We start from the raw sequence: 22612 nt of genomic DNA, 5'->3' as shown, positions 1-22612 counted from the left end.
AAAATACTATCCAGAACCACTTTCTCGCCATTGGGTAGTGAAACTTCCACCCCAGAATGTACCTGCGCTCGCCGCACGTTGTGTATCCTGGAGAGTAACATGGACGAGGCAACATCGCGACTGAACGCTCGAAGGATAAAAAAAGTTGGCCTCGATTCAAGAATTGCGGTACACGTCGGTATATGCTGCTGACTTCGTACGACATCGTCGAAAATTTATGAGATAATGTAACCCTCTTGCTAACATGTCTCCGTACTGACGGTGGTATAGCTCAATTCTTCACTGGTGAAAGATACAATAATTTAATGTCCAATCACGTGAATACTTTTGTTAGCCTACAGCAACACTCAGGATACATGTCTGTAGAGCACTGTGTCAGAAATACACCGTGGACCTGAGGTCATCTGAAGTCGATGCCGCTGAGAACACGTGGGACGCCATCGAGCGGGAGGTGCGTGTCTCGGACCCATCTGCGACCTATCTCCACGAGTGGTGGGCCGTGCATCACCACGTCTACCAAGCGCTGGAAAGTGATACGAGATACTACACACTTCTAATTTAATTGCTTATGATACTACAAATAAACAGCGTGAGTCGTTATAGACAGATATCATATTTCTCTAATTTACGAGTAATTCATTATGAGAGTACAAATCCACACCGTGAGTCGTTAAAGATAGATATTACATTTCTCGAGTACTGTCGTGGTATTCTGCCATATGAGCATCGAGTCATTTTTATTTTCAATCTTGCTGTTACTGCTCAATAATTAAATAAACAAGTTATTGATAAACTGCAAAGGAAAAAGGAATTCTCGTTAGGAATCCTTGGAGTAGTGAACGACTTTCTGGTATTTACTGGTGATACGTTGATACAACCAAGTGCCACAGAAACAACCATATAACAGACAGAAACACTATATGAAAATACTGAAAGGACAGTACTGAAATTATCGTGGAAAAATATTTAATTAGTTATAAAATATCACATTTTAAACATTATTCGTAAAACTATGTACGTAACTTTTAAGTAAAGCAGAGATTTAAGCAGCTAACATGCCGGCACGGCCTTGGGAACAGGACTAGTGAAAAGGCAACACAGATACAGTCTCGAAACTACTCAAAAATGTCAACACAAAAATATTTCTCACTCAATGCAAAACTAGTTACAATAATATAAGCTGGAAGTCTCTTATTAAATCAAAGAAAGAAGGTATTTTAGAATCCTGCTGACGACAAGGTCATTACAGATAGGGTGCAAGCCCTGATGGGTCGAGAATATGAAATGATGTCGTACGTGTTCTTGTCAAAGGAATCATTCAAACCTTTGGTTTAAATGATTCAGGAATGAAAGTTGGATGTCTATGATTCTGCTGTGTGTACACACAAACTCTGAGTCTTGAGACATTATTATCGCGCGTAGTAGCGAGCGAGCAGTTGTCGAGGGGAGTCGTTAGTGGTCGGACGCAAGGTGCGATGGGAAGGAAGAAGCTGCGGGACATGAGGGGTCGCAGCCTACCGTGATCGTGCTAATAGCGCCGGAGGAGACTTTGGCATAAATTGAGGATTTTTTGGTAATTTGCCTTTTCGCTGCACGCAATTGTTGGTTGCTTGCGCACTAGAGGATTTTTGAGAGATCTATGTATGCATTCACTCAAAGTAATAATCGTATCTTTGCTGTGGCAAGAAACGGGCTTATTGGGTATAGACATTATGGAATAATCAAAACTCTGTGTCAAGTTTGTCAGCATTTAAATCATCAACTTCCTGAATTTAGCAAATTAAAGGTTTTCATTGGTTTCGTTCATCTTTCTTTACATCGTTTAAAGTTAGTTGACCAAACCCCTCCTGGTCATTCTATTTCTATGGATAAAAGTATGGCAGTAATTGTTGCAATTAGTCCATGCACTGCCCTTTGCATGGATCGCAGAATTGCTTTTTGAAATATTTTAGCATGTTGCTCAACACGCAGTTGCAGCGGCAAAACGAGATAAGTTGTCTGTTGCGTACAGAAGCATTGCAAAACAGTTGTTAGGAGACGCTAGAGGATATTCTAAAACTCGCATTTACATGGTTGAGACTTGATTTCTTTATAATTCGTGGGAGGGATAATTAATTTTTCTGTTTATTTGTGTTCCTTTTCGTTCTGAATCACAATTCTATTATTGTCAGAGACGGAACGTCACACACATATTTCCGTACATCTTTTAAAGTAATAATTTACCCGATGACGTTTCAGGAGGACCATCAAAAACCTTAATCTGGACCTCCAGACGGAGATGTCACCACACTCCTCCAGACCACGAGTCTAGTGCCTTGACCACTGCATAACACGCAATAAGCGTCTACTGAAAAATATGGAAAATTCAAATTTCTGGAAAAAATCGCAGATTCCCAAAAGCTAAACTGAAATATAAATAGCGTTCCAATCAGGGTCTGAGAGATCCAACTGGGAAAAATTACATTATATTTAAGAATTTGAAAATTGTTCCTAGGGATGGAAAAAGTGTCGCACTCGATAAAAAATCAAAGAGATTCAAGAACACATGGTAGACAAGAGACAAATATTTAAAATTTGAGTTAAATAAAAAAGGTTTGTCGCACAAATAAATATAACATACTCATTCATTATCTTATACCACAGAACAATCGTCATCAATGAAAACAAGGAATTGCAAGAAAAACTTAGTAGGAAGAAAACATGGATCCTATAACCAGAAGCAGCTCACGACAAAACAATAAAAAAATACTGAATTGTGTTCAAACTAAACACACTTAAACCTATCGAAAAATGTTGTAAAAATAAGTAAATACAGATGAAGAAGACGTACGTAATGACATGAAAATATGTACAACTTAGTAGCGTACTTTCGTCGAGGGCACCTGTATTAAAATTTGAATACATAGAGAAGATTAGAGTATTCCTGTGCAATTTACTAAAGAAAAAGCAAAGCTGAACGTCCAGTGTGTTCTACTACCACGCAGAGAACACGGGTTCATTTACAGGCACTACCAGGAGTTTTTCTTGGTGGAAGAGTAGAGCAGGATTCATTCACCTCGTAGGACGAATTGAGAAACTACGTGCATGAGAAATAGCTGCCCCAAGGCTCGATCGCTGAGAAGCTGAAAACACGGCACTCCATATCACATCATCATGTTGTAGACAGAGGATATCACAATGATCGCTCAGCATTTCATCATGACGACTTCTCCTACGTAGAAACCTGAAATAACTCAAACTGAAACAGCTAGCGTGCTGAGTCGTAATATGTAACGCTTCACGCATTCTGGAAGACATGTTGCTGAGCGGCATAACTGGCAAACGCAATACGTTACGGTTTGGAGCGCCGCAGTATAACGATCGAGCCCCACTGCTGTGCGTTTGATAAATCTGGACAAGCAGCTACACCATGGAGACTTCAGCGCCTGACGTGTAGCGATTCCTTCAGGCACTTACTTCCTAGAACGTACGGCTGAAATAAAACGAATGAAGATTAGGGTTTAACATTGCTTAGACAACGAAGTCATAAGAACGGGAGCCCGGGCTGTTGTGAATGGAAGATCTATGCGTCACCCTTCGCCACTGCGACTGGTCAGCATACATCTGATCTTCGTCGAAACCCCGTAGTTGTCTTCCATCGTAACACAGATAATTTGCTCAGAGGTGTCTAAAACATTCGTCTGTACTGGTGCAAAAGCGTGGCATCCTGTGACGCTTTTGCACCAGTGAAGAGAAAGGTTTTGGGTGTATCTGAGCTAAATTTGTGCGTCGCACTGAAAGTGCTTCAAACAGCAAGGTGTCGATATATGCGAAAAAAACACCAGAGGTCAGACGTTCATGTGAACTGTAAAGTGGATTAATGGTTTCATATTGGCACAAAATCTCACAGTTCTGCCCAACACCACGGTGGACATGCCACACGCTGGGAAGCTCACCACGCTCTCCTTTAGCGAGATTTCACCCATTCTTATCACACCTCTGTGATGTAGGACAGAACAGTATTTCCTGGCGTTGAAATTACGCAATTTGCTTATAGGTTGCCGTAGAAAAGATTCCAGACACACCGTCCCTCAGAATCGCAACAAAAATGCCTCAGGGATTTGCATAAAGGTCATCATTGAAACTACCCCTTCCGCTGAGGCATTGATTCTCAAACATTTCGCTCTCGAAAACAACAGTTCACACTGCGATGAGGAATAGGACGACATTCTTTGCAACATTCGATAGTGCTGAAACCCTCTAGACGATTCAATCTTTCTCTAAGGATATAGTGATGCTGTAACCACATTGAACGTGATCAGAGCTCTGGAGAGGAATACGGCGTTAGTTTTTGCTTTGGTATAGGGTAAGTCAGGGTGATATGGTGAATCGGGTGAAATAGTGAATTGCTTTAATTCTTTACCGGTTAAACAGATGTCTCTGTATGTCTACATGTCAACAGTCTCTGATCATCTGTGCAGTGTTCACGTGTTGAAAACTAGTTCCGTTTTAAAAACCTTTAGTACTTTCTACAAAACTGTTTTCGATGCTAAATAATTTTTATATGCTGCATGCATTTGTAGATGTTACTTCAGGTAGCGTAGTCCGCGGGGTATTTTTTGATATATTCTGCCTTCTTATACTGCTTATGTACTACATAACCTAGAAATTGTTGCGTCTAGTGTTTTGAACTTCTTGCCCTGCTATTCACCGTTTCACCCATAGCAAATGGGAGAAATGGTGAACTCGGGCAGGGGTGATACGGTGAAGGACTTTTCTTACGTGTAAAGTGTAAAGTGTAAAGCTTTTATTTATGTACATCCCAACCAGGGTTTTTGACAAATCATGAAATGTTAGCGTTTCCTACCCTATGCTAGAGTTATATTCTGTTTTATCCGACGTCTCAATACAATCGTTAATTTAAAAATTTGTTTATACATATTTTTTGCGAGTAAAGTTTGGTTTGTCAGTGATTAAAAAAGTAAATGTTCTGACAAAAAGGATCCAGCCGTGCTGATTGGACATAGGAGCAACTTAACGATGCCGTAAAAGCGGTACAAAGTGTAATGAGCCTGAATAAAGCCTCAAAGGAGTTTCACGTTCCATGGTCAACGCTGAAGAAACGATTAGCAAATGGGTGCTTTACGAAAAAACCTTTCAGTGGGTCGCCTGTATTATCACAATAATGTGAGAAAAAGTTGGTAAAACATATCATAAAATTACAAAACTTCGGATTTGGACCGATCAGAGAACTGCTAAGTACAGAAAGAAACCCTCACCACAGATACAACATAAATCAAAACTTATCTGACAAACAAAAGCTGTAAGAAGAGAAAATGTGCGTATCGAGAGCAGTGAGGCAAGCCTTCAGCGACTTTGAAAGAAAAATTTCGTCGACCAATCTTAATCAAACTCTAAGAGATCTTCGTCTTACGTAAAATCAGTAAGCTGTTCGAAATCCTCTATTCATTCACTGTACTGGAAACGAAATGCGAGATAACTGAGAGAAGACCGAAACACTAAATTCGAATTTCCGAAATTGCTTCAACGTGTAAGACCATAACACGGTCCCTCCCATCATACCAACGTTGAAATAGCAGATATTGCGATAGCCGATTGCGGAATAAACACGCAACTACAATCGCTTAGAAGTGGAAAGGCATCAGGACCGGGTGATACACTTACATAATTGTACAAAGATTACTCGAAAGAACATACTTCCGTTCTAGCAGCAGTTTATCGTACTTCGCTGTTGCAACGAAAGGTACCTAGAGACTTGGAAAAACGCAGGTCATTCCCGTTTTCATGAAGGATCGCTGGACAGATGCACGTAATTATAACCCTATATCATTGACGTCAATGTATAGTAGAATTACGGAACGTGTTTTACGGTCAAGAATTATGAAGCTCCTGGAGAACGAAAATCTTTCGCGTAAAAATCAACATGGATTCCGCAAACACAATTCATGCGAAACTGAGGTCGCTCTATTTCCCCATGAAATCTATAGCGCTGCAGAGAACAGCTCTCAGGTAGATATCGTGCTCCTTATCTTCAGAAAGGCATTTGACACTGTTAGCAATACCGTTTCCGTGAAAAATGCGAGCTTATCGAGTATCGGGCCGGATTTTTGACTGGATTCAAAACCTCCTTCCAGACGGAGCTCAACAAATCGCAACAGAACGAAATCGACAGATGTAAGAGTAATTTCCGGACCCCCCAAGGAGTGTGTTGGACGGTTCTTGGTTACAATGTATATAAATTAATTGGTAGAAAGCGTTACAAGACTGTTCGCAAGGATGTGGCTGTCTATAAGGTAGTAAGCAACTACAGAGTACTGCATAGATTTTCAGAATGACCTGCAGAGGACTGATGAATGGTGCAGGATCTGGCAGTTCACCCTGAGCATATGTAAATATAAAGTATTGCGCACACATAGGAAAATAAATCTACTGCTGTACAACTACACTATAGATGACAAGTTGCTGTAAACAGTTACTACCATAAATATCTAGGATTAACTACCCAGAGCGACCTTAAGGGGAATGACCACATAATACAAGTAGTACAAAAGTGGGTACTAGATTCAGATTCATAGGAATTGTAACTTATCCACGTTGAAAGTAGCTCACAAGGCGCTTGTTCAACGGATTTTTGGGAATTGTTCATCAGTCTGAGACTCTTACCACGTAGAACAGTTAGAAGCGATAGAGAAGCATATTTCGTCATAGGTTCATTTAGGCGGCGCGAGAGTGTTACAGAGATGCTCAACAAACTAAGGTGACAGATGTTAAAAGAGAGGCATTGTGCATCACATAGAGGTTTACTATTGAAATTTCGAGACAGCGCTTTCCCGGAAGAATCGGACAACATATTATTTCCTCGAACGTACAGCTCACGAAATGACCACGACGATAAAACTGGAGAAATTGGAGCTAATACAGAGGCTCACCGACAATCACAGGAAAGGAGTAATCAGTTATCTCTACCAAAAGTACCCTCCGTCACACACCGCTAGGTGGCATATGAAGTAAGATGTAGACTTAGATATCCGAAGAGTGTTCGTCTCCTGTCGTGTTTCGCCACGGCGTAGGGTCAATAGCCGTTTCTGTTATAAACGCTATTAACAACTGTCGCCTGTATGATGTTTGGTGGGGTGGGGGTTGGCTGATGTCACTTTTCTTTTGCCGGAGAGGCGTCCCCTTGTTAAGAATGCCTTTGCTCAGCATTCAAAAGCCTAGGAAGACTATTGGGTTATGAGTTCGCAAACAGTGTAAGCTAACAACCTCGTGCTTATAGCACGCCTGATAGATCCGTGGCACTGACGTGGCCAACAGAGGCACTTCGTTCGAGGTAACAGCTGTCTTCAGTGTTTTCCACCGGGCGAGCCAAAAGCTGAGTTCCAGACACAGAATTTGCGTTTCTACTGTATTTTAACTCGTATCAGTTCGCCTTTCTCTTTTAAACTCTTTGTTTCTCCACATGAACACTTGCGGCTATAGACGATGATCACGAAAAAGTTCTGACTGGGAAAGGAAATCGGCCACGTCATTTTCAGAGGAAACATTCCATCACTTACTTCAAGCAATTTCGGGAAACAACGGGAAACCAAAATCGGGATGACTGTACGGGGATATAAAACACCGTCCTCCCTAATGCGAGCGCCGTGTGCTGTAGCCAACTACTCACATAACAAGATTATTTACTCGCTCTCACAATTGGCGGCGCCACATACACGCAGCAGGCAGGTCCGCAATGGGCCAGCGATACACCATCCTCCGCCACGTGGTCCACCATCGCCACGTCGTCCACCTTCGCCACGTCGCGCCACGTGGCGCGATTCCGTGATGTCTGGAACGAGATGAGCTGCCCTCACAGCAACAAATCAGTGTTGTATTCAGTATCATGCTTACTACACTAGTTCCGGCTACCCTCTTCTTGGTGACCTGCGCTGCTAAGTTGGACTATGTTTGGTGTTTGACTGTGACTACATTTTTCATAGCGGTAGGACGGTCTTGAGCTTTATTTATGGATTTTTATTATTTCACAGCGTTAATTCTACGCATAACAGCAGCTAGTCAGTCGTTTCTGTTGTGCGCCGAACTTTCAAACTGTTCCAAATTCGTGACTAGTGTTTTTGATCAAATACGGGGAACGGAAACACTGTTCCGGTAGTAGCAAAGGCGCTCTACTTATCCATGGCGTTGTACAATAAATACTGGGATCCTGGAATCCATCCAATCTCGCCGGCCGGAGTGGCCGTGTGGTTCTACGCGCTACAATCTGGAAACGCGTGACCGCTACGGTCGCAGGTTCGAATCCTGTCTCGGGCATGGATGTTTGTGATGTCCTTAGGTTAGTTAGGTTTAAGTAGTTCTAAGTTCTAGGGGACTGATGACCACAGCAGTTAAGTCCCATAGTGCTCAGAGCCATTTCAACCATCCAATCTCACGAGACACAGTACCAACAACACATGAAATTGCAGAAAGAACACCACCAGCAACAGCTCATCATTCTACAGCAACTTGTCACTTTGACACGGTGTCAGCTGACGGCATGTCCAGCGTTGACCTCAATGGCATGGCCGTGCATTCATTTTCATGTTTTCAAAATGGCAACGACGACTGAAACTTACGAAGGTGGTTTGACAAGCCTGGTAAAAAATAGCAAGAAAAATGTTTCCTCTGTAAAATATTCATCTTGCTTCTCAACACAGTCTCCTGCAAAGGATATACAATTAGTCCAGTAATCATGTAGCTTTTTCATCCCATCGGAAAAATAGTTTTTGTAAAACCCTGTAAAATACATGTCGACTGCAACTATCAGTTCCTCCTTTGATGAAACATTCTTCCGAGCACGTCAAAGTTTCAATTTAGGGAAAAGGAAGAAGTGAGTTATGGCTAAGTCTGGTGAATAGGGTGGATGAGGAACCCATTCATGCACTTGCGTCATTGTTATCATTCATCTGTGGAATAGTGCGTAACCCTGGTGAAAGAGCTCTTTGTTGCGTGCCAGTCTTGGCCATTTCCCAGAAAACTCAAATTTCAAACGATGCAACAACGAAGCATAAAAGGGTCCAATCACAGTTCTGCCTATTTGCAAGAGGTCTGTTACTGATCTTGTTGTTGTTGTTGTTGTTGTTGTTGTTGTTGTTATCTTCAGTCCTGAGACTGGTTTGATGCAGCTCTCCATGCTACTCTATCCTGTGCAAGCTGCTTCATCTCCCAGTACCTACTGCAACCTACATCCTTCTGAATTTGCTTAGTGTATTCATCTCTTGGTCTCCCTCTACGATTTTTACCCTCCACGCTGATCCCTTGATGCCTCAGAACATGTCCTACCAACCGGTCCCTTCTTCTTGTCAAGTTGTGCCACAAACTCCTCTTCTCCCCAATTCTGTTCAATACCTCCTCATTAGTTATGTGATCTACCCATCTCATCTTCAGCATTCTTCTGTAGCATCACATTTCGAAAGCTTCTATTCTCTTCTTGTCTAAGCTATTTATCGTCCACGTTTCACTTCCATACATGGCTACACTCCATACAAATAGTTTCAGAAACGATTTCCTGACACTTAAATCTATACTCGATGTTAACAAATTTCTCTTCTTCAGAAACGCTTTCCTTGCCATTGCCAGTCTACATTTTATATCCTCTCTACTTCGACCATCATCAGTTATTTTGCTCCGGAAATAGCAAAACTCCATTACTACTTTAAGTGTCTCATTTCCTAATCTAATTCCCTTAGCATCACCCGACTTAATTCGACTACATTCCATTATCCTCGTTTTGTTTTTGTTGATGTTCATGTTATATCCTCTTTTCAAGACACTGTCCATTCCGTTCAACTGCTCTTCCAAGTCCTTTGCTGTCTCTGACAGAATTACAATGTCATCGGCGAACCTCCAAGTTTTTATTTCTTCTCCATGGACTATAATACCTACTCCGAATTTTTCTTTTGTTTCCTTTACTGATTACTCAATATACAGATTGAATAACATCGGGGACAGGCTACAACCCTGTCTCACACCCTTCCCAACCGCTGCTTCCCTTTTATGCCCCTCGACTCTTATAACTGCCATCTGGTTTCAGTACAAATTGTAAATAGCCTTTCGCTCCCTGTATTTTGCCCCTGCCACCTTTAGAATTTGAAAGAGAGTATTCCAGTCTACATTGTCAAAAGCTTTCTATAAGCCTACAAATGCTAGAAATGTAGGTTTGCCTTTCCTTAATCTAGCTTCTAAGATAAGTCGTAGGGTCAGTATAGCCTCACGTGTTCCAACATTTCTACGGAATCCAAACTACCAGTTTTTTCCATTCGTCTGTAAAGATTTCGCGTCAGTATTTTGCAGCTGTGACTTATTAAACTGATAGTTCGATAATTCTCACATCTGTCAACACCTGCTTTCTTTGGGATTGGAATTATTATATTCTTCTTGAAGTCTGAGGGTATTTCGCCTGTCTCATGCATCTTGCTCACTAGATGGTAGAGTTTTGTCAGGAATGGCTCTCCCAAGGCCGTCAGTAGTTCCAATGGAATGTTGTCTACTCCCGGGGCCTTGTTTCGACTCAGGTCTTTCAGTGCTCTGTCAAACTCTTCACGCAGTATCGTATCTCCAATTTCATTTTCATCTACATCCTCTTCCATTTCCATAATATTGTCCTCAAGTACATCGCCCTTGTATAAACCCTCTATATACTCCTTCCACCTTTCTGCCTTCCCTTCTTTGCTTAGAACTGGTTTGCCATCTGAGCTCTTGATATTCATACAAGTGGTTCTCTTCTCTCCAAAGGTCTCCTTAATTTTCCTGTAGGCAGTATCTATCTTACCCCTAGTGAGATAAGCCTCTACATCCTTACATTTGTCGTCTAGCCATCCCTGCTTAGCCATTTTGCACTTCCTGTCGATCTCATTTTTGAGACGTTTGTATTCCTTTTTGCCTGCTTCACTTACTGCATTTTTGTATTTTCTCCTTTACATTCAATTAAATTGAGTATCTCTTCTGTTACCCAAGGATTTCTACTATCCCTCGTCTTTTCACCTACTTGATGCTCTGCAGCCTTCACAACTTCATTCCTCAAAGCTACCCATTCTTCTTCTGCTGTATTTCTTTCCCCCCATGTTAATTGTTCCCTTATGCTCTCCATGAAACTCTGTACAACCTCTGGTTTTTTCAGTTTATCCAGGTCCCATCTCCTTTAATTCCCACCTTTTTGCAGTTTCTTCAGTTTCAATCTACAGTTCATAACCAATAGATTGGGATCAGAGTCCACATCTGCCCCTGGAAATGTCTTACAATTTAAAACCTGGTTCCTAAATCTCTGTCTTACCATTATATAATCTATCTGATCCTGTCAGTATCTCCAGGCTTCTTCCATGTATACAACCTTCTATTATGATTCTTGAACCAAGTGTTAGCTATGATTAAGCTATGCTCTGTGCAGAATTCTACCAGACGGTTTCCTCTTTCATTTCTCTCACCCAATCCATATTCACACACTATATTTCCTTCTCTCCCTTTTCCTACTCTCGAATTCCTGTCACCCATGACTATTAAATTTTCGTCTCCCTTCACTACCTGAATAATTTCTTTTATCTCATCATACATTTCATCAATTTCTTCATCATCTGCAGAGCTAGTTGGCATATAAACTTGTACTACTGTAGTAGGCATGGGCTTCGTGTCTATCTTGGCCACAATAATTCGTTCACTATGCTGTTGGTAGTAGCTTACCCGCACTGCTATTTTTTTATTCATGATCCTAGTTCTCTGTAAATAGCGACTGCTGCGTCTGAAGGTAGTTTTCAGAGTACTGAACTGAGCGGGCTAGAGGTAGGGTACTGATCTAACTACTGGTTCGTCATTGCCTGAGTGCCCGAGGTGCGTGTTGATTCGGTGCCTGCCTGCGGAAAGATTTCGGTGTCCGCCGGTACAAGGTGGACGCAAAGTAGTCCACGGTTGACAGCGCTCCCTATGGCGGCTGGCCACATTTTCGGCGGACGAATATGACACGCCAGAGGATGTGGCAAGAGAGCACGAAGAGGTGGTTGTGCCTATGTGGTGGAGGCCACTTGCGTTGTTCGTTGTGTACCCCCTGCTTGGTGCTCAGGATCCGTACCCTACGGGTTTGTGGAGAGGGGGGAGGGGGAAGGGGAGAGGGCGGAAGCTCATGAAGCCAGCTGGCTTCATTGGTGCCCTATTTCCTTGCTTATCAGCAAGCGTATTTGCTGCATGCACATATACTGCTCCCCCTGGTATTCGCCCTTGATATGGTGGCAAATCCTCGGAAGACCACGGTGAGGGGCAGCGGATGAAGTGTTCTGCAGTCTGGATGTGTAGAGCGACGCTCACTTCCATCGGCTCGCCGCAGCTGGGGCCCACCCGGCACTCGTTGTGGCTCGCTGCCGGGTGCATTGGGAAATATCTCAGACGACTGGTCTACTGAATCTGTAGATGAAAAAAGTCGAAGAGTTCTGCCTGTACGCACATGAGCTCGGTGCAATCTGACTTGATTTTTATGGTGCGGTGCGATTCCATGTGAACATTTAATCTTGAACGTAGCATTGCCGAGCTGCCGTATCACAGTGCCAGGTACCTACGTCCTTTTCTACACACTTATAAATAGAAATGAGAACCTGATCATTCAGTTTCAAAGATTTTTGCTTGCACCTTTGTCGAGACAGCACGGCCATGCAAAAGTTTCTGCGCTGTAGAGTGCACTGTGTAGATTGCCTCTGTACTCAGACAGGAAGATCAATAAACCATTGTCTGTATTGTACTGTTGCACCAGCTTGATCATTTGGGATTTAAAAGTTCGTATAAGTCCTTCAGTGAACCTTTTGGCCTCAGGATAAAAAAATGTCGTGTGACTAGGGCTTCCCGTCGGGTAGACCGTTCACCGGGTGCAAGTCTTTCGAGTTGAGGCCACTTCGGCGACTTGCGAGTCGATGGGGACGAAATGATGATGATTAGGACAACACAACACCCAGTCCCTGAGCGGAGAAAATCTTCGACCTAGCCGGGAATCGAACGCGGGCCATTAGATTGACATTCTGTCGCGCTGACCAATTTTTTTTATTATCAGATTGACTTGGTATTTTCATCAAAATCGGAAAACCATAGTCAAATCATTTAATATCAGCTGCAAAAAGCAAATAAACAAATTAGTTCAAGCACAAACAATTATTAAATTCTGAACGGGAAGACTAACCCATGTCGTACTACAACCATGACGTCATCGGTGTATGCACGAACCGTTCCCCCAATATAGTCCAGCCACGTAATTGGATGGCGAGGCGGCGAAGTAAGGGCTCTAAGAACAAGACAGAAAGGGACATGGAAAACGGCTTGCCTGGGGTAAACCCCGTGTGATCGATATCCGGGGGGTAGGGTGACCGTTCACAATCACCGAGGCACTGATACCGGTAAAAGGGCGAGTTAAGACCTGTCGAGCATCATTATTAAAGCCGGCAGCGGCGAGCACTCTCGTCAAAAATCTTGGCTGACACGATCAAAAGCTTTTTGGAAATAAAGAAAAAGCAAAGCCCCTGGGATATTAGCGGCAGCCGCCAGCGAAATTACATCGCGACTTTCGAGAACAGAAGTCAGTATCCTGCGTCCAGGCATACAGCTTTGGTGGGTGGCAATAATGGTATCGAGCAGCATAGAAAGATGTGTATTAAATGTTCGAGGGACGATTTTATGATCGAAGTTAAGGAGAGTAATAGGACGGAGGGAATCAATCGCAGGGCGACCTGTGGATTTAGGGAGGAGGACCAGTTTACTTTCCTGAAAAGGAGCAGGAAGTGAGACTCCCCGCATCACATCTTTTACCATTGACGTTGAGATGTAACCAATGAGCGGCCAAAATTGAACATAGAGCCCCTTAGGAATACTGCCTAACCCAGGCCACTTACAGGACCGAGATCCTGTAACAACATCATATATATCATCCTTGTGAAAGGGACCTAGAAAGGCGTCATTTACTTGACGAGTGAGGACGCGATGCTGCAAGGATATAAAGTCGTCGAGAGAGTTTTCAGCCGGGACTTGGGTATCGTACAGATCTGTAAAATAGCTGTAAATAAAGTCGGAAATGTCACGGTGAGAGGTGAACATGCGGCCGTCAGCCGTTGTGAGGGAGGCAAGGCACACATATTTCTGGCACGCTCGTAAACGGACTTGTAAAAGGGAACGTGGTTGAGACTTCGTCCGCAATCCCTCCATTTGAATGCATTTGAGCTGCAGCAATTTGGCTTTGATGCGCTGTGTATCAGTAAGCCGTAGGGAAGCATTCGTAACACTATCGTACAGTTGACGTAAGACTGATTAGTAAAATTCTAGCGTTTGTCGATCGTCTGCCCCTTCACAGCTCCAAAATGCATGAGAGCCCTACGGATTTGTGGTTTAACGTGCAGTGTCCACCATACCACAATAGACGAGTGCCGGTCCACAGAACGAGAACAACGAACCCACACGTCCTCCAGGACGACACCAATAGAGGTATCTTGCAAGTAGGCTATACTGAGCATCCAGGGAGGACGAAACAATTTGACCGGTTGCCGCTCGTAATTAAACGTGACGGCTAAGGCGCAATGATCAGTAAAACGGGCTAGTATAACATCAACATCCAGAAGTTGTCCACACAAGGAGTCGGAAAGGTAAAAGCGATCGAGGCGACTGCTAGACGTAGGAGTAAAGTACGTATGTCGCACAAGTGTAGGATAACGAGAAACCCACACTTCACGCAGGCACAAGGAGCGCAGCAGGTCGTCGAGTTTTCTACTGAAATTAAAGTTAGGAGAATGATCCACTAGCCGTAGAACACGATTGAAGTCCCCACCTATGATAATCTTTCTCGGGTATTTACGAAGCAGGTAAATGATTTCTTCTTTATAGAAACTCGAACGTGCGATAGTACGACCTGTGCCAGAAGGGGCATAAAGAAGGAGTAAACTGATTTCACAAAACGTGCACCCGATCCCGCTTTCACTGTCGAGTACTTCGAAATCCATCAACGGAATGCCTTCCCTATAAAACAAGGCAGTGCCTGTAGAAAGTTCGGAAGCTGTTTTAAAAAAGTTTGAGAACCCAGAAATGGAAAACTGGTCGAATAAGACTTCCTGTAAAAGAACAACATCTGGCCCAAATTGATATACAAAATGTCGCAAAGCGGCGAGCCGAAGCTCAGAACATACTCTGTTAATATTCAGGGTAAGAAATGAGTATGCTTCCATGGAACTTCAACCCAGAAAGAAGAACAAAGAACGGTAAAGATCCGTCAGTTGACGGAGCAACATACAAGTAACCATACCAGAATCAATCGCCGAACCAGAGAGAGAAGAACTACGAAACAGAACTCTCATCTTCCCACTGCTTTATCTTCGGCCGTGAAGCGGCTCTCTGTGGCTGTTAACGGATTCTACTGCGGCTCCGCGGCGCCGACGCTGCCGCGTTCGGTCGCGTGGGAGCATCATGCAGGTATTCCGTTTCAGATTGCGAGGGAGAGGCCTCTACATCTCACTCGTCCGCAAACATGGGTTCACGGAGGGACGGTTGGGGAATAACAACGGGATCTACTGGCTCTTGAGAATAAATCAGTTGTTTCATGGGAGAAGGCTGTGACCCAGAAATGGTGACAGAAGTCGCAGAAGGGGGATGGGAAACAAATTTGACAGAAGTAGTTTCCGAGAGAACCGGAGAAGAGACGTGGGAACCGGAAACAGGTTCCTTCACGGGCATCTCCGAAGGGGTGGCCTCGACAACAGGAAGAACGCCAGATAAGGTGTCAGGGATCTTCTGCACAGGCGTGAAAGCACCTGTGGCGTCCTCATCCGCGATTTCAGACTGAGAAAGGGGGTCCTTCATTGGAGGCCATCGAAAGGACGAGCCAATAGGGATGGTTCATCTGCCGCATCATCCTGTGTTCGGCGACGCTTCTTGTGAGAAATCATGGCATGCACATCGGAATTAACAGCATCAACATCCCGATGGAAGGACAGCGGGGGAAAATCACCGGCGTTGTCGGTCAACGGATCACTGCGTCCCTCAGTAACAAGGATCGATACAGTCTGAGATTCCTGCGGGAGAAGATCAGCTGAAGTCAATTTTTTACGCTGTTCGTATGTAGGTTTTATTACAACCACTCACCGCGGGCAACTAGTACGGAAATGACCGGTTTGATTACAATAATATGTTACTTCTTTGCCACTGTACGTAATATGGACCCTATAACCACATACCTGTAGATGAGAAGGAATATAATCACTGACCACTATTTCCATCGACCGAATACCACTATAGACCTGTAAGCGGTGCTGAGCAGACCAGCGTTCCTTTCGAATATGACGTATTTCCCCATAAGGAAGCAAAACGGGCCTCAAGAAACAGTCGTCTACCTCGGGCGGATGGTAAAACATCCGGACATTCGTATATATCACTTCTGCATTTGCCAAGATAACTATACTAGTGGAACCATCACGTTGCGTAATGGTTACCTGCGAACCGTGACGACAAATTATCCTATCAACCTGGAGCGAGTCAAGAATCTTAATGCATATAATTCCCTGTCAAAATAAATAGTATGCACCTTTCCAGTAGTGACTTTAATTGTATCGACTAAGCAGGCATGTATCGCAAAAGAACCGGGCTGGACGTGACACGTGGATTTGTCGAAGGTGAAGCTGACAGTACCTGTACGCGGAATTCTCGTGGGAACCATGGTAGACATCACGGAGCGAGAGGACGCTGCGACAGGAAGGGCCGCACGAACACCAAACACTTGCCGACAGCCAGCGATGCGACGCGCACGGAGACCAACACGACACTAAACGGACGCGAGGAAAACACACAGCGCTACGGTAGAGGCGGAACTTATAGCACAACCTAGTCGCCCGAAGCGCTAAGCGGGAATACCACTCAGCTACTGGGGGCGGACGACCTCAAGATGAAACGGTACACTTCTGATGTGTGAAATGCCGTTCGTTTCACAAAATATTTTAGATTTCTGAGAAGAAATTTCTGTACCGTTGTTAATGAAAATAGGTTTCGGCAGTCCTTCGATAGAGAAAACCTTAAGCAAAGCCTGAATGGTCTTTGTTGATGATATCGAAGACATCTGTATCACAACTGGTAATTTGGAGCAACATCGATAAAGATCAGATAGTAGTTTCCGAGAAATGGTCCCGTAAAATTAATGTGCAAATGTGACCAGGATTCTTCTGTCTGTAACCCCTAAAAATACTATCGAGGAAGAGCGGACGGCTATTTTTGACATAAGCGACATTTAGCTAACAACAACAAAATTTAAATTTATGGTAACTTCTATGGGAGCAAACTACTGAGGTCATCGGTCCCTAATCTCACGCACTACTTAATCTAATTGAAACTAACCTACGCTAAGGGCAACACAAACACCCATACCCGAGGGAGGATTCGAACTTCCGACGGGGGGAGCAGCACGAACCTTGGCAAGACGTTTTCTAGACAGCGCGGCTACCCCGCGCGCCAGTTAACAACATTTCAGAGTCTTTTTCAATATTTTTCCAGTAAAAATGCTTTCTGGCAATGCGTTTCGTACGAAATATGCCCCAATTACATTCATCAGGCATCTGTAGTACTTAAATTTAAGGACTGCAGGAATAACCACTCCTGTCTTCCGTGATTCAGAATGTACCAGAATGACGCCTTCGTAGACTGTAATTGCATGCCACATATTACAACAGATTTAATCTCTCGTCGATTAAGTAACTTCTTACCACAACACCAATCCGATACAATATACGGTTTCATCATAGACAAAATAGGATGTTTAGACATAAGTTTGGCATCTAAATTTGAGTTTACTGGGAAATTTTCCAGTGTCTTGTCTAATGTGGTGTGGTCGGAAGAATGAGGTCCCAGGTTACACATGGTACCTCGCGAACGGAACCAGAAGCTGAAGACAGTCACTGCGAGAGGCAGCCACGAATGAGAGACATCAGTGAAGACACATCCTAAAGAGGTTCATACGCCGCCACTGCTAGACAGCTTCCGTCAGAGCGCAGCGCCGCTCGCCCCACTCCGTGATAACCGACTATATTAGCAACATCATCTTAGTTCAGATCTTGAAGTGCTAGTATTGTTAGTCATAACGGTGTACCAACGTTTGTAGTTAAATGTACACTGATATGTGACTGTGATTCAATACTAATCACTATTATAAACAGTTATTCTTGTACTCTGCGACTTTAACGAATATGTATTGTCATTCAAGTGGACATGGACTGCATTCAAGTTAAGTATTTATGAATAATGCGTTTTACTAACTAACTAATTTTTAGTGTGTGTTGTAGCACCCGCTCGACCTCGTGTTGAAACAAATCTAGGCTTATTTCAAAACGTAATAAATAGCGACGTCAATAATGATTTCGTGTTGATTTTCTTCGTGCTCTGAATCGTCTGCTACACCAAAATTTGGCGACGTTTGCTCCGGTTTGCATAGACTTTGCTAGCCTGCTTAAGTCGATGTTCTTGGTGTTCCGCTAGTCTCGGTGCAGTAATTTGCTGTCTTCAACTAGTCTATCTTGCCTGAGCCATCACAAGAACTGCCTCTAAGCGAAATCGTTCATTGTGAGGCACAGTAGACTAAACAACTGTTGCTCAGTGTACAATTAAGGGTACAGCGCACATTATATTTTTTCTGTTCACTGTCGAAGCTGACGTTTATCATGTGAGTACAAAGTCATTCTTGTAGCCTCCTCCGGAAGTTGATGATTACGACGAACTCGTTCGAAAACTCGACGACTATTAGGAGGCATAGATTCTCGTCGCTGATGCGAGATTTAAACATTTTCGTCTTAAGAAGCACCCTGAACAATCATTAAAACTGTAGATAGCTGAACTCTACGGGCTAACAAGACATTGCAGGTTCAAACGTTCTTGCGTATGAAGCTCCAGTGATAGTATGCTACGTGATTCAATCATACAAAAGGTGTCTCTCTCAAACACAAATACGCGCTGCTGTCCTAAAACTACCTGAAACGGATCTGAATTTTATTTTTGGCGATTGTAGAGCCTCAGAGTCTTGTGGACAAAACTGAATTTGGTTTTGAGGCTCCGTCTATTTCTCTTCTTCATAGCGCACGACGCACTCAGTCTCAAAGTGAATAAAATCAGGGCTCAGAGTAAAAGTACAAGTAAAGATAAAACCTTTCAATCATGTGATACATGAGGCTTGTCCTTAGTGTTTTTCAAATGATGGTAGGAAAGCTTGTCGTTTTAGTGAGCCCAGTGTTTCAGGTGTGGTAAACAAGGCCATATCCAGACAGTCTGTTTACAACACGGTCAAGGCAGACACAGGTCTACTGCACAGCTATAAGCATAGCTCTCAGGAAGTGAATTTTGTGACGGTGCATCTGCTACTGTTGGCACCAACGAAGACTCGCTAAGAACAAACTTTTTGTAAAGTTAAGGTTGGCTCAAAAGTCGATTAGATTTCAGATAAACACATGTGTATATGTTTCCCTAATCAATGAAAACCCCTACATGATCAGCAGCCCATGGCTACAAAAGCCTACTTCTAGTTCGTCTGCTTATAATGGAAATGTAATATCAGTACTTAGATTGTGCAACTTGCCAGCAACTTTTGGTGACATAACAAAATATGTTTCATTCAATGTACTATGTTCTAGAAACGATGCAATCATTTTTTGTCTGGACTTGTTTCATTTGTTCAACCTATCCACAAACGACATTGTCTTACAAATCAGTGTTTCAGTGGCTAATACTAATGTTTATGATCTGTGCAATAAGTACAGAGAAATTTCTGAACCAGGATTAGGAAAAGCTAAGGTCTACTGTTGAAGACAATACATAACCACGATTTCCTAGAGCTAGTCCTGTCCCCCGCGCTATATATGAGCAGGTTGCGCAGGAACAATCATGATGGAAATACAATTGGATGATATAACCCATTTCTGCAAGCCATTCGACGTTCCACTTGGTTATATTTAAAAAGCTATCAAGAGGTTTACGTCTTTGCTCTGTAAACCCACAAAACTTTCATGGATTCCTATCGTCTCCCACGAATGGAGCAATAAATGGACAGATTAGATTCTATTCCAAAACTGATTTACGTGAAGCATACTAACAGGTACCGCTGAACGAACAACCCAAGGAATATTCTGTGATCAACTATCAGTTGTATTGCTCCAGTTTCGAAGACTACCATTCTGTAGTGCTGCGGGTTATGCTATTTTTAAACACTTCATCGAACAATTAGCAACGAAAGTCCCTTGCGACGGTCAGTTGAATGGAATGGGGCTGCAAATGCTTCTGCTCCCTGGCTCTAGTCATCTAACTCGGGGATGGCTCTGAGCACTATGGGACTTAACATCTGAGGTCATCGGTCCCCTAGAACTTAGAACTACTTAAACCTAACTAACCTAAGGACATCACACACATCCATACCCGAGGCAGGATTTGAACCTGCGACCGTAGGGGACTTGCGGTTCCAGACTGAAGCGCCTAGAACCGCTCGGCCACCACGGCCGGCTAACTCGGGGATGATCTCCTACCCTTTCTATGGCCAGACACGCCCGCTTAAAACCTTTTAAAGTGCATAAATAAAATACTATCGATGCTGCTGACCGACAAGGACAAATGTTAACCAGGGTACAGTCTAGGACGCTCAAGTTAAATGACGAATCAAATGCTGTGTGTTATGTTCCTTAAAATTTACAAGTTTTTATTCACAACTAAATACAGCTCACTCGTGGTACCTTCCAAACAATTACGTGCTGTTTTAATCATTGATCGCCGACCGCGGTGGCCGAGCGGCTCTAGGCGCTTCAGTCCGGAACCGCGCGACTGCTACGGTCGCAGGTTCGAATCTAGCCTCGGGCATGGATGTGTGTGATGTCCTTAGGTTAGTTAGGTTTAAGTAGTTCTATGTTCTAGGGGACTGATGGCCTCCGATGTTAAGTCCCATAGTGCTCAGACCCATTTTTTAACTATTGATCGAGTCCCTAATTGCGATGCTGGACACACTATTTTAATAAAATCTGAATGCTGAAGAACATAGTTTATGTTTAGCAAATCGATAAGTTAGCTAAAACACGGCCCAACGCTGATGATCTAAAGTTCACTCGACGTTAGCGCGAATTCCTACGTGTCGGATGCTATAAAATATTCGAAGTCCCGACTGTTTTAAACACAGTTAAAATTCAGTGGCACAGTTTTAGAATCAATCACCTAAACGCGGTGAAAGTAATTAGAGTCCAACCTGACCGTATCAGAAACTAAGTCCTGTAGGAATCCCAAAACACGGTTCGCAATGCTAGAAAATAAACAGAGTCCTACAACAGCGCTGCAGCAGCTAAATGTGGCGGCTCTCGAAAGGAAACAAGAGTCCCACAGCTACGATTTTCCAGCCAAGTCCTGTTTGCTTACAAATACGATCACCAAAAGACACAAAGCACGAAAACCACAAGTCCCAGCCGTGTTCCACACCGAAAATATTCTAAGTCCGGTATCTTCGCGAAATATTCTGTTTGCACGCATACGCGAAATTCGGCTAAGTTCAAGAAATCAGGAACCGCAAAACCCATCACTAAAGTGTCGCATCGAGCAGCACAGGTCAAGCGTCGGCAAAAACACGCAGAATTCTGTCCAGGAGCTTTGTGTCAGCTCTGCTTAAATTCTCTCAATTTGGAATTCCCCAGACTCCCAGGCTACGTTAAGTAACTGCTTTCCATTTATCACCACTTCTTTGCTTAACTTTTACATAGAAAATCAATCTTAATTTTGCTTGTACCATTACATGCGGGCTCAAATTCTCATCAAGAAACATATATTACATACATTTATAGCTGCAATATTTGCCTATAATTAATGTTTTAGTGTTTTGCAATTATCTTTGGAGAGGGCGAAAATAGTTTTTGTCCATTTTTGTCACTAAATAACACTAAAGTTTTTAATCAGGCACCGCTTTTCATGCGCATCTGAAGCGCTCTTTCTTATGCGCTGATCAGAATTTGCGTATGTACAAAGGTTAAACAGATATGGGCAAAACTGTTCAGAAATTATTAATAAACAAAGACAACATATCATAATAATTACAGATATCAAAACTAATGATGTTGAAATGTGTATAACGACACCCGCTATCATTCATCATTCAGTGCCTTGCTGTTAGTGTATGTCTTGTATTATGATCCGACTAAGACCATTACACATCATAATCCCACTGCCAATAAAATAGCACATCATGAATGGGAAACCAACACACAAATCACAAAAACCGAAATTGCAATGAGAAGCGCTAGGAGAGGGTAATGACTTTACATCATCGTCCACTATGGAAGAACCGCAGAAGGCTATCAAACAAAGTAAAAATATTAAATCAGCTGGCTTGGATTATACACGAACCGAGAAAATCAAATACTTCGGCTTAAATACAAAGAAATATATTCTCCAACTTTTCGGTAACTGTGTAAGCAGAAAACAAATTCCAAAGGTCGGAAGAGTCGAGTGATTGCTTTACTGAAACCTGGCAAAGAAGGAAATAATCCAAAGAATTTTAGACCAGTTGCACTACTTTGTCATCTTTCTGAAAAGACTGATTTTAAATCGCCTATCACCTGCAATTGACCCC

The sequence above is a fragment of the Schistocerca americana genome, chromosome X (genome assembly GCF_021461395.2).
Source record: "Schistocerca americana isolate TAMUIC-IGC-003095 chromosome X, iqSchAmer2.1, whole genome shotgun sequence".
Classification (NCBI taxonomy): Eukaryota; Metazoa; Arthropoda; class Insecta; order Orthoptera; family Acrididae; genus Schistocerca; species Schistocerca americana.
Note: the sequence above shows the minus strand (reverse complement) of the source record.